Raw genomic sequence first — 15,983 nt, 5'->3', positions numbered from 1 at the left:
GGAAGAGAGAGGGAAAGGTGCTGAAGGGGTACTTGAAGAAATCATAGCTGAGAACTTCCCTGAACTGGGGAAGGAAAAAGGCATTGAAATCCAAGAGGCACAGAGAACTCCCTTCAGACGTAACTTGAATCGATCTTCTGCACGACATATCATAGTGAAACTGGCAAAATACAAGGATAAAGAGAAAATTCTGAAAGCAGCAAGGGGTAAACATGCCCTCACATATAAAGGGAGACCTATAAGACTCGTGACTGATCTCTCTTTTGAAACTTGGCAGGACAGAAAGAATTGGCACGAGATTTTCAGGGTGCTAGACAGAAAAAATATGCAGCCAAGAATCCTTTATCCAGCAAGTCTGTCATTTAGAATAGAAGGAGAGATAAAGGTCTTCCCAAACAAACAAAAACTGAAGGAATTTGTCACCACTAAACCAGCCCTACAAGAGATCCTAAGGTGGACCCTGTGAGACAAAGTCCCAGAGACATCACTACAAGCATAAAACATACAGACATCACAATGACTCTAAACCCGTATCTTTCTATAATAACACTGAATGTAAATGGATTAAATGCGGCAACCAAAAGACATAGGGTATCAGAATGGATAAAAAAACAAGACCCATCTATTTGCTGTCTACGAGAGACTCATTTTAGACCTGAGGACACCTTTAGATTGAGAGTGAGGGGATGGAGAACTATTTATCATGCGACTGGAAGCCAAAAGAAAGCTGGAGTAGCCATACTTATATCAGACAAACTAGACTTTAAATTAAAGGCTGTAACAAGAGATGAAGAAGGACATTATATAATAGTTACAGGGTCTATCCATCAGGAAGAGCTAACAATTATCAATGTCTATGCGCCGAATACCGGAGCCCCCAAATATATAAAACAATTACTCATAAACATAAGCAACCTTATTAATAAGAATGTGGTAATTGCAGGGGACTTTAACACCCCACTTACAGAAATGGATAGATCATCTAGACACACGGTCAATAAAGAAACAAGGGCCCTGAATGAGACATTGGATCAGATGGACTTGACAGATATATTTAGAACTCTGCATCCCAAAGCAACAGAATATACTTTCTTCTTGAGTGCACATGGAACATTCTCCAAGATAGATCATATACTGGGTCACAAAACAGCCCTTCATAAGTTTACAAGAATTGAAATTATAGCATGCATACTTTCAGACCACAATGCTATGAAGCTTGAAATCAACCACAGAAAAAAGTCTGGAAAACCTCCAAAAGCATGGAGGTTAAAGAACACCCTACTAACGAATGAGTGGGTCAACCAGGCAATTAGAGAAGAAATTAAAAAATATATGGAAACAAACGAAAATGAAAATACAACAATCCAAAAGCTTTGGGACGCAGCAAAGGCAGTCCTGAGAGGAAAATACATTGCAATCCAGGCCTATCTCAAGAAACAAGAAAAATCCCAAATACAAAATCTAACAGCACACCTAAAGGAACTAGAAGCAGAACAGCAAAGGCAGCCTAAACCCAGCAGAAGAAGAGAAATAATAAAGATCAGAGCAGAAATAAACAATATAGAATCTAAAAAAACTGTAGAGCAGATCAACGAAACCAAGAGTTGGTTTTTTGAAAAAATAAACAAAATTGACAAACCTCTAGCCAGGCTTCTCAAAAAGAAAAGGGAGATGACCCAAATAGATAAAATCATGAATGAAAATGGAATTATTACAACCAATCCCTCAGAGATACAAACAATTATCAGGGAATACTATGAAAAATTATATGCCAACAAACTGGACAACCTGGAAGAAATGGACAAATTCCTGAACACCCACACTCTTCCAAAAGTCAATCAGGAGGAAATAGAAAGCTTGAACAGACCCATAACCAGCGAAGAAATTGAATCGGTTATCAAAAATCTCCCAACAAATAAGAGTCCAGGACCAGATGGCTTCCAAGGGGAGTTCTACCAGACGTTTAAAGCAGAGATAATACCTATCCTTCTCAAGCTATTCCAAGAAATAGAAAGGGAAGGAAAACTTCCAGACTCATTCTATGAAGCCAGTATTACTTTGATTCCTAAACCAGACAGAGACCCAGTAAAAAAAGAGAACTACAGGCCAATATCCCTGATGAATATGGATGCAAAAATTCTCAACAAGATACAAGCAAATCGAATTCAATGGCATATAAAAAGAATTATTCACCCTGGTCAAGTGGGATTCATTCCTGGGATGCAGGGCTGGTTCAACATTCGCAAATCAATCAATGTGATACATCACATTAACAAAAAAAAAGAGAAGAACCATATGATCCTGTCAATCGATGCAGAAAAGGCCTTTGACAAAATCCAGCACCCTTTCTTAATAAAAACCCTCGAGAAAGTTGGGATAGAAGGAACATACTTAAAGATCATAAAAGCCATTTATGAAAAGCCCACAGCTAACATCATCCTCAATGGGGAAAAACTGAGAGCTTTTTCCCTGAGATCAGGAACACGACAGGGATGCCCACTCTCACCACTGTTGTTTAACATAGTGCTGGAAGTTCTAGCATTAGCAATCAGACAACAAAAGGAAATCAAAGGCATCAAAATTGGCAAAGATGAAGTCAAGCTTTCGCTTTTTGCAGATGACATGATATTATACATGGAAAATCCGATAGACTCCACCAAAAGTCTGCTAGAACTGATACAGGAATTCAGCAAAGTTGCAGGATACAAAATCAATGTACAGAAATCAGTTGCATTCTTATACACTAACAATGAAGCAACAGAAAGACAATTAAAGAAACTGATCCCATTCACAATTGCACCAAGAAGCATAAAATACCTAGGAATAAACCTAACCAAAGATGTAAAGGATCTGTATGCTGAAAACTATAGAAAGCTTATGAAGGTAATTGAAGAAGATTTAAAGAAATGGAAAGACATTCCCTGCTCATGGATTGGAAGAATAAATATTGTCAAAATGTCAATACTTCCCAAAGCTATCTACACATTCAATGCAATCCCAATCAAAATTGCACCAGCATTCTTCTCGAAACTAGAACAAGCAATCCTAAAATTCATATGGAACCACAAAAGGCCCTGAATAGCCAAAGGAATTTTGAAGAAGACCAAAGCAGGAGGCATCACAATCCCAGACTTTAGCCTCTACTACAAAGCTGTAATCATCAAGACAGCATGGTATTGGCACAAAAACAGACACATAGACCAATGGAATAGAATAGAAACCCCAGAACTAGACCCACAAACGTATGGCCAACTCATCTTTGACAAAGCAGGAAAGAACATCCAATGGAAAAAAGACAGCCTCTTTAACAAATGGTGCTGGGAGAACTGGACAGCAACATGCAGAAGGTTGAAACTAGACCACTTTCTCACACCATTCACAAAAATAAACTCAAAATGATTAAAGGCCTGAATGTGAGACAGGAAACCATCAAAACCTTAGAGGAGAAAGCAGGAAAAGACCTCTCTGACCTCAGCCGTAGCAATCTCTTACTCGACACATCCCCAAAGGCAAGGGAATTAAAAGCAAAAGTGAATTACTGGGACCTTATGAAGATAAAAAGCTTCTGCACAGCAAAGGAAACAACCAACAAAACTAAAAGGCAACCAACGGAATGGGAAAAGATATTCGCAAATGACATATCGGACAAAGGGCTAGTATCCAAAATCTATAAAGAGCTCACCAAACTCCACACCCGAAAAACAAATAACCCAGTGAAGAAATGGGCAGAAAACATGAATAGACACTTCTCTAAAGAAGACATCCGGATGGCCAACAGGCACATGAAAAGATGTTCAGCGTCGCTCCTTATCAGGGAAATACAAATCAAAACCACACTCAGGTATCACCTCACGCCAGTCAGAGTGGCCAAAATGAACAAATCAGGAGACTATAGATGCTGGAGAGGATGTGGAGAAACGGGAACCCTCTTGCACTGTTGGTGGGAATGCAAATTGGTGCAGCCGCTCTGGAAAGCAGTGTGGAGGTTCCTCAGAAAATTAAAAATAGACCTACCCTATGACCCAGCAATAGCACTGCTAGGAATTTATCCAAGGGATACAGGAGTACTGATGCATAGGGCCACTTGTACCCCAATGTTCATAGCAGCACTCTCAACAATAGCCAAATTATGGAAAGAGCCTAAATGTCCATCAACTGACGAATGGATAAAGAAATTGTGGTTTATATACACAATGGAGTACTACGTGGCAATGAGAAAAAATGAAATATGGCCTTTTGTAGCAACGTGGATGGAACTGGAGAGTGTGATGCTAAGTGAAATAAGCCATACAGAGAAAGACAGATACCATATAGTTTCACTCTTATGTGGATCCTGAGAAACTTAACCGAAACCCATGGGGGAGGGGAAGGAAAAAAAAAGAAAAAGAGGTTAGAGTGGGAGAGAGCCAAAGCATAAGAGACTGTTAAAAACTGAGAACAAACTGAGGGTTGATGGGGGCGGGAGGGAGGAGAGGGTGGGTGATGGGTATTGAGGAGGGCACCTTTTGGGATGAGCACTGGGTGTTGTATGGAAACCAATTTGACAATGAATTTCATATATAAAAAAAAAAATAAAATAAAGTAAAATAAAATAAAATAAAATAAAATAAAATAAAATAAAATAAAAAAATAATGTTTATTCATTTTTTGAGAGAGACAGAGACAGAACATGAGCGGGGGGGGGGGGGGCGGGGGGCAGAGAGAGATAGGGAAACACAGAATCTGAAGCAGGCTTTGGGCTCCGAGCTGTCAGCACAGAGCTGGTCAGGGGCTCAAACTCACAAGCCATGAGATCATGACCTGAGCAGAAGTTGGTTGGTTAACTGACTGAGCCACTCAGCTGCCCCCACGTACTTCTATTTTTAAAAATGACTATTAATTATTAGTCATTTACATTATTCCAGGAACTCTGTTGATGTTATTTATATTATTTATCCTATATAATTCTCACATAAATAGCAACAGATAGAAAACAATAGTAATACATAACGCTGACTATATGCTAAACCCTCATCCAAAAGTTTTTTACACAGACTAAACCATTAAGCTTCACAACTCTATGAAGTTACTATTGCTTCCATTTTATAGCTTAGGAAACTGTAGCAAGACAGGTTAAGTAACTTCCCTATGGTCTCTCATGTAAAAAATGTAATACCAGGATTGGAATCTAGGATCCAGAATCCAAGCTTGAACTGTTATATTAAATAGGCATCCTTATTTCTATTATTATCCTCATTTTTGGATGAGTAACCTGAGACTTAGAGATGGTATGTATGTGGTAGAACCAGAATTTTAACTCATCTGTTCTATTTAATAAGTTTTATGGGGGCGCCTGGGTGGCGCAGTCAGTTAAGCGTCCGACTTCAGCCAGGTCACGATCTCGCGGTCCGTGAGTTCGAGCCCCGCGTCAGGCTCTGGGCTGATGGCTCAGAGCCTGGAGCCTGTTTCTGATTCTGTGTCTGCCTCTCTCTCTGCCCCTCCCCCGTTCATGCTCTGTCTCTCTCTGTCCCAAAAATAAATAAACATTAAAAAAAAATTTAATAAGTTTTATGTCACAGACCTAACATTAAAAGAAAACAGTATTATTTAAAATATTGAATTGGGGCACGTGGGGAGTTCAGTCGGTTAAACACCCGACTTTGGCTCAGGTCATGATCTCACGGTTCAAGAGTTTGAGCCCCATGTAGGGCTCTGTACTGACAGCTCAGAGCTTGGAGCCTGCTTCAGATTCTGTGTCTCCCTTTCTCTCTGCTCCTCCTTCACTCATGCTCTGTCTGTCTCTCTCAAAAATAAACAAGCATTAAAACAATATTTTAAATAAAATATTGAATTAAGAAAACAAAACAAAAGGTCATAATGTATTTCTAAATTCTATAGTTATATTTTATACTAATTTTTATGATTCACCCCATATCTGCACATTTCTTTATCCATCATCAGAAAATTTGAGGAACTTAAATCCGTTGCACATTTGTAAGTCTTTTATAAATCTTAGAGACAACATTCTCAAACACTGACTTGCTTATTCTTCAACTAATATTTTTGTATTCGAATCAAGTATATTTTTATAAAAATACCCATAATTGCTTTTTAAAGCACTCTGTGATTTTTTTAACTTGATTTTATTTACTATTCTGTTCTGGGCTACAGGTTCTGCTGCCCAAGTAGGCAGCTGCCATGTGCAACTTCAATGGATTCTTTCTGATGTCCCAAAATAAATCAAATTATACAGCAAGCAGGGATATCACTGAAGTCTATGTAAATAAAGATATATAAAAAAATTAAATATAACCTGTCATTTGCCTTGTGACTATTGAAAGTAAAACCATTCATGTTGTTCCAAATAAAACCCCTGAGGGTCACAATTTTTTTTCTAAGAGGGTGGCAACTAAGAATGAACACTTTTTAACAGGGAGAGAAAAGATCTTTTGAAGACCTGGTCAGGCCTATTCCCCATGATTCCTCTTTGCTTTACCATATCCCAGACCTGCTCAGAAAGATTACAGGACTTTCTTTCATCAACCATACACCACTGAGAGTAACTTCAAAGTGAATTGTCACAACAGTGTGCAGTAGTCTGTAAATACATAAAGCATACTATGGAAGCTGCTCAGTGTGTGGTTTAAAAAAAGTTTTCAAACAGAGCAGGTCAAAGGCAGAGCATCTCAAAAGCTTTTTGTTCTTTATTTTTTTTACTAATCATAGCATGATTTCTCAAGGAACCAGTTTCTGGAATTTTCACGTCTTCTTCCTGTAACTTTATTCTTATCTCCCCCCAAATTGCAATCGATGACCAAAGTCTCTGGTATATCCCTCCTTTCATATCACTTCAGGATTTCTTCAATATCTTAAGGAGCTTTCCTGCCTCAAGTTTCCCTTCTCTTCAATATAGCCTATACAACGCCAATAAATTAATTCTCTGAAATCTGCAATTTCTAGTGTAGAATCCTTGTCCAAAAAACTTCAATTTTTCCCAAATTCCAGAGAATAAATCCAAATTCAATATTCTAAGAGGAGAAATCTGCCTGCTCACCTAAAACAATCTTCTATGTTAGTCAAACTGCTCAATACATCATCTCCACTTTTCCCTCCAAAACAAAACTCCACAAACCTTGAGATCCTATTCACTAATTTAAAACACATTGCTTCACTTCAAGTGTCAACTCTTCCTGAAATCTTTCCTGAGAATGTCAGGCATCAGGAATTTTTCTTCCTCTGACTTTCTGAAGGTGTTCCCTCTGTTGCTCAAGGATTAAGAACCTAACAAGGTGCTAAAAAGCAACCTCAATTTTTTTCCTTATACTTCTGATTAGTACTTTTTTACCAAAGAATATAAGTTATAGAATATATAAATAAATTTATTTTAGCTAAAATATAACTTCAAAAATAAAAGCAATGTGATTAGAAATAGGATGATTCTTTTCAAAAACAATTTTTTTGAGAGAGAGAGAGCAAATGAGTGTGGGAGGGGCTGGGGGGGTGAAGAGAGAATCTTAAGGAGGCTCCATGCCCAATGCTGACACGGATGTGTGGCTTGATGTAGGGCTGCATCTCACGACTGTGAGATGGATGGAGGGCTTGATATCCAAAATCAAGAGTTGGGCATTTATCTAACTGAACCACCCAGATGCCCCAGAGATATGATGATTCTTAATCAAACCAAGGAACGTGTATTTAGGAGCCAGTTCTGAATTTGAGATATAAGCTTCCTATTTTGTATATTGCTTTATAATAACAGAAATTGAGTTATTGTATTTGGGGCAAATATAACCAAATGAGCTGAAATGAAAAGTAATTTTTGTTATTATAAAGAGAAAAAGAAGTAACTAAAAACTCTACTTGAACAGTTCAATTTGTATAAATAAATATTCCTTTAGTAATAAACTTTAAGATAACTGTCAAGATTTTTCTTTTTTTAGACCAATATTGAAGACATCAACAATGATGTTTTCACCTATGTAAAAAATATTGGTTAAAGTTTGTATGAAACATTAAAAGACCCTGAATAGCCAAAGCCACTTGAGACAAAAAAAAAATCTGGAGGAACCCAGATTTCAAACTTTCTTACAAAGTTATAGTGATAAAAAATATGGTATTGGCATAAAAACAGACACATAGAACAATGAGGCAGAACAGAGAGCTCAGAAGTAAACCCATACATATATGATCAAAAAATGTATCACAAAAAGCAAAGAATATACAATGAGGAAAAGATAGTCTCTTCAATAAATGGTATTGAGAAAACTGGATATATACATGCAAAAGAATAAAACTGGACAACTATCTTACAGCATGAACAAAAATTAACTCAAAATGAGTCAAGGACTTGGATGTAAGGCCAGAAACCTTAAAATTCCTAGAAGAAAACATAGGGAATAAGCTTCTTGATATCATTCCTGGCAATGATTTTATGGATTTGATACATAAGCAAAGGCAACAAAAACGAAATAAATAGGTGGGACTACATCAAAATAAAAATCTTTTGCACAGCAAAGGGAACCATCAACAAAATGAAAAGGCAACCTATAAAATGAGAGAAAATATTTTCAAATCATATACCTGAAAGGGAGTTAATATGCAAAATACATTTAAAAACTCATACAATTCGGGGTGCCTGGGGGCTCAGTTGGTTAAGCATCTGACTTGGGCTCAGGTCATGATCTTCCAGTTTGCGAGTTCGAGCCCTGCATTGGGCTCTGTGCTGATAGCTCAGAGCCTGGAGCCTGCTTCAGATTCTCTGTCTCTCTCTTTCTCTGCCCCTCCCGCACTCATGCTCTCGCTCTCTCTCTCTCTCTCTCTCTCAATAATATAATAAATAAACATTAAAAATTTAAAAAAAAAAACCTCATACAATTCAGCAAACAATCTAATTTAAAAACAGGAAGAGGGGTGCCTGGGTGGCGCAGTCGGTTAAGCGTCCGGCTTCAGCCAGGTCACGATCTCGCGGTCCGTGAGTTAGAGCCCCGCGTCAGGCTCTGGGCTGATGGCTCAGAGCCTGGAGCCTGTTTCCGATTCTGTGTCTCCCTCTTTCTCTGCCCCTCCCCCGTTCATGCTCTGTCTCTCTCTGTCCCAAAAATAAATAAACGTTAAAAAAAAAAATTAAAAAAAAAAAACAGGAAGAACAGAACAGATATTTTTCCACAGAAGATATACAAATGGCCAACAGGTACGTGAAAAGATGCTCAAATCACTAATCATCAGGGAAAATGCAAATGAAAACCACAATGAGAGATTACCTCCCACTTGTTAGAATGCCTATTATCAAAAAATAAGAAATAATTAGTGTTGGTGAGGACATGGAGGAAAGTTACCCCTTGTGCACCACTGGTGGGAATGAATATTGGTACAGTCACTATGGAAAATAGCATAGAACTTCCTCAAAAAAATTAAAAATAGAACTACCATATGATCCATTAACCCAGTTAAGATATTTACCCAAAGGAAATTAAATCACTATCTGGAAATGATATCTGCACCCCCATGTTCATAGCAGCATTATTTTCAATAGCCAAAACATAGAAACAATCTAAGTGTCCACAAATAAGTGAATGGGTAAAGACATATATATAATAATTAATATATATTAACATATAATAATTAATATATTATATATATTATGTATATTATATATATGATATACATTATATATATGTTATATATATGATATATATTTTATATATTATATATATATATGCCCTCATATATATATGAGGGCATCATGCTAAGTGAAGTAAGTCATACAGAGAAAGACAAATACTGAAGAAAAAATGAACTCATAAATACAGAGAACAGATTGTGGGCTGCCAGAGGCCAGGGGTGGGGGGATGGGTGAAATGAGTGAAGACAGTCAAAATATACAAACTTGCAGTTACATGAGAAATAAGTCCTGGGGATGTAATGTACATACAGTAGGATGACTATAGTTAACAATACTGTATTGTATATTTGAAAGTTGCTAACAGAGTAAGACATAACATTTTTCATCACAAGAAAACAAAATTTGTAAAAAATATCTATTAGATTAATACAGCTTTTTATATAACACTAAAAGGAAATTTAAGTTTAATTATGTATCTTACAGAAAAATTTAAAAATTAAAATTTATGTATTTTTTAAAAATATAGGCAACAATAATAAGATTGACTCTGTGACCTTCTGGGACCCACATGATCACATGATTGTATTGCCTCATATGTTAATACTGTAGAAATTATTGCCCTATACCATGATAATAGGTGTTGAAATTTCTTATACTTACTTAATATCATCTTAATAGGAATGGATATTTTAATCAGAAAACAGAGAACAGGGATTAACAACTTCAACAGTAAAGTCAGTCTCTCTCTCTTCCTCCTTCCTCTTCCTCTACTTCCTCCTTCCTTCCTTTTTCTTCTATTCTTGTTTATTCTGATCAAATCATTCTCTATTTCTTTTATCTGTCTTTCCTACTAGCAAAAATATTGCATCTATACACACACACACATACACACACACACACACACACACCAAATACACACATGCTTGTGTAAGCCATGATCCTGCAATTAATCATTTCATACGTCTCTGACTAAAAAATTAGGATTAATTCATACTATGAGAGAAAAAGAATTAAATGGAAATTATTTTAATGTTCAATAAGATAGTTATGGCTGTAACTAAAGTACACTAAAGGGAAATGAAAATATTTTAACATTATAATGATTAAAAATACTGACTATAGGCATAAGAAAAAGAAAAGATTGATGTGTCATTTACCACAACCAGATGTCAAAATGCATTTTGGTCATATAGCAAACACCATTAAAAAAAAATTATTACTGAAGTTCAAAAGACCATGAAGATACGAAGATCATGAATTTTGGTTGGGTGATTAAATGTGCTGAAATTAGCTGCCTGTAACTAACCTGAAAATATGCTGCCTAAATAATCATGTTATACATATCATCTCATGAATAAAAATGATTCCACTAACATTTCTTTCAGTGTGTCTACTTTCATTTTTATTGAAGATGATCATCTGTTTTGAGCAGACACCCTGGCCCTCAGAAACTGATGGTCTATGGAGCGCCTGGGTGGTGCAGTTGGTTAAGCATCCGACTTCAGCCAGGTCACGATCTCGCGGTCCGTGGGTTTGATCCCCGCGTCAGGCTCTGGGCTGATGGCTCAGAGCCTGGAGCCTGTTTCTGATTCTGTGTCTCCCTCTCTCTCTGCCCCTCCCCCGTTCATGCTCTGTCTCTCTCTGTCCCCCCAAAAAAATAAATAAACGTTGAAAAAAAAATTAAAAGGGCAAGATGGCGGCTTAGGAGGACGCTGGGCTCACCGCACGTCCTGCTGATCACTTAGATTCCATCTACACCTGCCTAATAACCCAGAAAACCGCCAGAGGATTAGCAGAACAGAGTCGCCGGAGCCAAACGCAGACGAGAGGCCCACGGAAGAGGGTAGGAAGGGCGGCAAGGCGGTGCGCGCTCCACGGACTGGCGGGAGGGAGCCGGGGCGGAGGGGCGGCTCGCCGGCCAAGCAGAGCCCCCGAGTCGGGCTTGCAAAAGCGGAGGGGCCGGGCGGACTGTGTTCCGACAGCAAGCGCGACTTAGCGTCTGGGAGGTCAGAAATTAACAGCTCTGCTCGGAAAGCGGGAAGGCTGGAGGACAAAGGGAGGGAGAGCTGCTGAGCCCCCTGACAACAGAGCTCAGTTTGGTGGGGAACAAAGGCGCTCGCCAGCGCCATTTCCCCCGCCCATCCCCCAGCCGAAATCCCAAAGGGAACCGGTTCCTGCCAGGGAACTTGCTCGCTCCGCGCAAACACCCAACTCTGCGCTTCTGCGGAGCCAAACCTCCGGCAGCGGATCTGACTCCCTCCCGCTGCCACAGGGCCCCTCCTGAAGTGGATCACCTAAGGAGAAGCGATCTAAGCCTGCCCCTCCTGCCCCCGAGCACCTTGCCTACCCACCCCAGCTAATACGCCAGATCTCCAGCATCACAAGCCTGGCAGGGTGCAAGTAGCCCAGACGAGCCACACCACCCCACAGTGAATCCCGCCCCTAGGAGAGGGGAAGAGAAGGCACACACCAGTCTGACTGTGGCCCCAGCGGTGGGCTGGGGGCAGACATCAGGTCGGACTGCGGCCCCGCCCACCAACTCCAGGTATACACCACAGCACAGGGGAAGTGCCCTGCAGGTCCTCACCACGCCAGGGACTATCCAAAATGACCAAGCGGAAGAACTCCCCTCAGAAGAATCTCCAGGAAATAACAACAGCTAATGAGCTGATCAAAAAGGATTTAAATAATATAACAGAAAGTGAATTTAGAATAATAGTCATAAAATTAATCGCTGGGCTTGAAAAAAGTATACAGGACAGCAGAGAATCTCTTGCTACAGAGATCAAGGGACTAAGGAACAGTCACGAGGAGCTGAAAAACGCTTTAAACGAAATGCATAACAAAATGGAAACCACCACAGCTCGGCTTGAAGAGGCAGAGGAGAGAATAGGTGAACTAGAAGATAAAGTTATGGAAAAAGAGGAAGCTGAGAAAAAGAGAGATAAAAAAATCCAGGAGTATGAGGGGAAAATTAGAGAATTAAGTGATACACTAAAAAGAAATAATATACGCATAATTGGTATCCCAGAGGAGGAAGAGAGAGGGAAAGGTGCTGAAGGGGTACTTGAAGAAATCATAGCTGAGAACTTCCCTGAACTGGGGAAGGAAAAAGGCATTGAAATCCAAGAGGCACAGAGAACTCCCTTCAGACGTAACTTGAATCGATCTTCTGCACGACATATCATAGTGAAACTGGCAAAATACAAGGATAAAGAGAAAATTCTGAAAGCAGCAAGGGGTAAACGTGCCCTCACATATAAAGGGAGACCTATAAGACTCGTGACTGATCTCTCTTTTGAAACTTGGCAGGCCAGAAAGAATTGGCAAGAGATTTTCAGGGTGCTAGACAGAAAAAATATGCAGCCAAGAATCCTTTATCCAGCAAGTCTGTCATTTAGAATAGAAGGAGAGATAAAGGTCTTCCCAAACAAACAAAAACTGAAGGAATTTGTCACCACTAAACCAGCCCTACAAGAGATCCTAAGGGGGACCCTGTGAGACAAAGTCCCAGAGACATCACTACAAGCATAAAACATACAGACATCACAATGACTCTAAACCCGTATCTTTCTATAATAACACTGAATGTAAATGGATTAAATGCGCCAACCAAAAGACATAGGGTATCAGAATGGATAAAAAAACAAGACCCATCTATTTGCTGTCTACAAGAGACTCATTTTAGACCTGAGGACACCTTTAGATTGAGAGTGAGGGGATGGAGAACTATTTATCATGCGACTGGAAGCCAAAAGAAAGCTGGAGTAGCCATACTTATATCAGACAAACTAGACTTTAAATTAAAGGCTGTAACAAGAGATGAAGAAGGACATTATATAATAGTTACAGGGTCTATCCATCAGGAAGAGCTAACAATTATCAATGTCTATGCACCGAATACCGGAGCCCCCAAATATATAAAACAATTACTCATAAACATAAGCAACCTTATTGATAAGAATGTGGTAATTGCAGGGGACTTTAATACACCACTTACAGAAATGGATAGATCAACTAGACACACGGTCAATAAAGAAACAAGGGCCCTGAATGAGACATTGGATGAGATGGACTTGACAGATATATTTAGAACTCTGCATCCCAAAGCAACAGAATATACTTTCTTCTCGAGTGCACATGGAACATTCTCCAAGATAGATCATATACTGGGTCACAAAACAGCCCTTCATAAGTTTACAAGAATTGAAATTATACCATGCTTACTTTCAGACCACAATGCCATGAAGCTTGAAATCAACCACAGGAAAAAGTCTGGAAAACCTCCAAAAGCATGGAGGTTAAAGAACACCCTACTAACGAATGAGTGGGTCAACCAGGCAATTAGAGAAGAAATTAAAAAATATATGGAAACAAACGAAAATGAAAATACAACAATCCAAACGCTTTGGGACGCAGCAAAGGCAGTCCTGAGAGGAAAATACATTGCAATCCAGGCCTATCTCAAGAAACAAGAAAAATCCCAAATACAAAATCTAACAGCACACCTAAAGGAACTAGAAGCAGAACAGCAAAGGCAGCCTAAGCCCAGCAGAAGAAGAGAAATAATAAAGATCAGAGCAGAAATAAACAATATAGAAACTAAAAAAACTGTAGAGCAGATCAACGAAACCAAGAGTTGGTTTTTTGAAAAAATAAACAAAATTGACAAACCTCTAGCCAGGCTTCTCAAAAAGAAAAGGGAGATGACCCAAATAGATAAAATCATGAATGAAAATGGAACTATTACAACCAATCCCTCAGAGATACAAACAATTATCAGGGAATACTATGAAAACTTATATGCCAACAAATTGGACAACCTGGAAGAAATGGACGAATTCCTGAACACCCACACGCTTCCAAAACTCAATCAGGAGGAAATAGAAAGCTTGAACAGACCCATAACCAGCGAAGAAATTGAATCGGTTATCAAAAATCTCCCAACAAATAAGAGTCCAGGACCAGATGGCTTCCCAGGGGAGTTCTACCAGACGTTTAAAGCAGAGATAATACCTATCCTTCTCAAGCTATTCCAAGAAATAGAAAGGGAAGGAAAACTTCCAGACTCATTCTATGAAGCCAGTATTACTTTGATTCCTAAACCAGACAGAGACCCAGTAAAAAAAGAGAACTACAGGCCAATATCCCTGATGAATATGGATGCAAAAATTCTCAATAAGATACTAGCAAATCGAATTCAACGGCATATAAAAAGAATTATTCACCATGATCAAGTGGGATTCATTCCTGGGATGCAGGGCTGGTTCAACATTCGCAAATCAATCAACGTGATACATCACATTAACAAAAAAAGAGAGAAGAACCATATGATCCTGTCAATCGATGCAGAAAAGGCCTTCGACAAAATCCAGCACCCTTTCTTGATAAAAACCCTTGAGAAAGTCGGGATAGAAGGAACATACTTAAAGATCATAAAAGCCATTTATGAAAAGCCCACAGCTAACATCATCCTCAACGGGGAAAAACTGAAACCTTTTTCCCTGAGATCAGGAACACGACAAGGATGCCCACTCTCACCGCTGCTGTTTAACATAGTGCTGGAAGTTCTAGCATCAGCAATCAGACAACAAAAGGAAATCAAAGGCATCAAAATTGGCAAAGATGAAGTCAAGCTTTCGCTTTTTGCAGATGACATGATATTATACATGGAAAATCCGATAGACTCCACCAAAAGTCTGCTAGAACTGATACAGGAATTCAGCAAAGTTGCAGGCTACAAAATCAATGTACAGAAATCAGTTGCATTCTTATACACTAACAATGAAGCAACAGAAAGACAAATAAAGAAACTGATCCCATTCACAATTGCACCAAGAAGCATAAAATACCTAGGAATAAATCTAACCAAAGATGTAAAGGATCTGTATGCTGAAAACTATAGAAAGCTTCTGAAGGAAATTGAAGAAGATTTAAAGAAATGGAAAGACATTCCCTGCTCATGGATTGGAAAAATAAATATTGTCAAAATGTCAATACTACCCAAAGCTATCTACACATTCAATGCAATCCCAATCAAAATTGCACCAGCATTCTTCTCGAAACTAGAACAAGCAATCCTAAAATTCATATGGAACCACAAAAGGCCCCGAATAGCCAAAGGAATTTTGAAGAAGAAGACCAAAGCAGGAGGCATCACAATCCCAGACTTTAGCCTCTACTACAAAGCTGTCATCATCAAGACAGCATGGTATTGGCACAAAAACAGACACATAGACCAATGGAATAGAATAGAAACCCCAGAACTAGACCCACAAACGTATGGCCAACTCATCTTTGACAAAGCAGGAAAGAACATCCAATGGAAAAAAGACAGCCTCTTTAACAAATGGTGCTGGGAGAACTGGACAGCAACATGCAGAAG

Source organism: Prionailurus viverrinus, chromosome C1 (genome assembly GCF_022837055.1).
Source record: "Prionailurus viverrinus isolate Anna chromosome C1, UM_Priviv_1.0, whole genome shotgun sequence".
In the NCBI taxonomy this organism is placed as follows: domain Eukaryota; kingdom Metazoa; phylum Chordata; class Mammalia; order Carnivora; family Felidae; genus Prionailurus; species Prionailurus viverrinus.
This window is presented reverse-complemented; position numbering follows the sequence as displayed.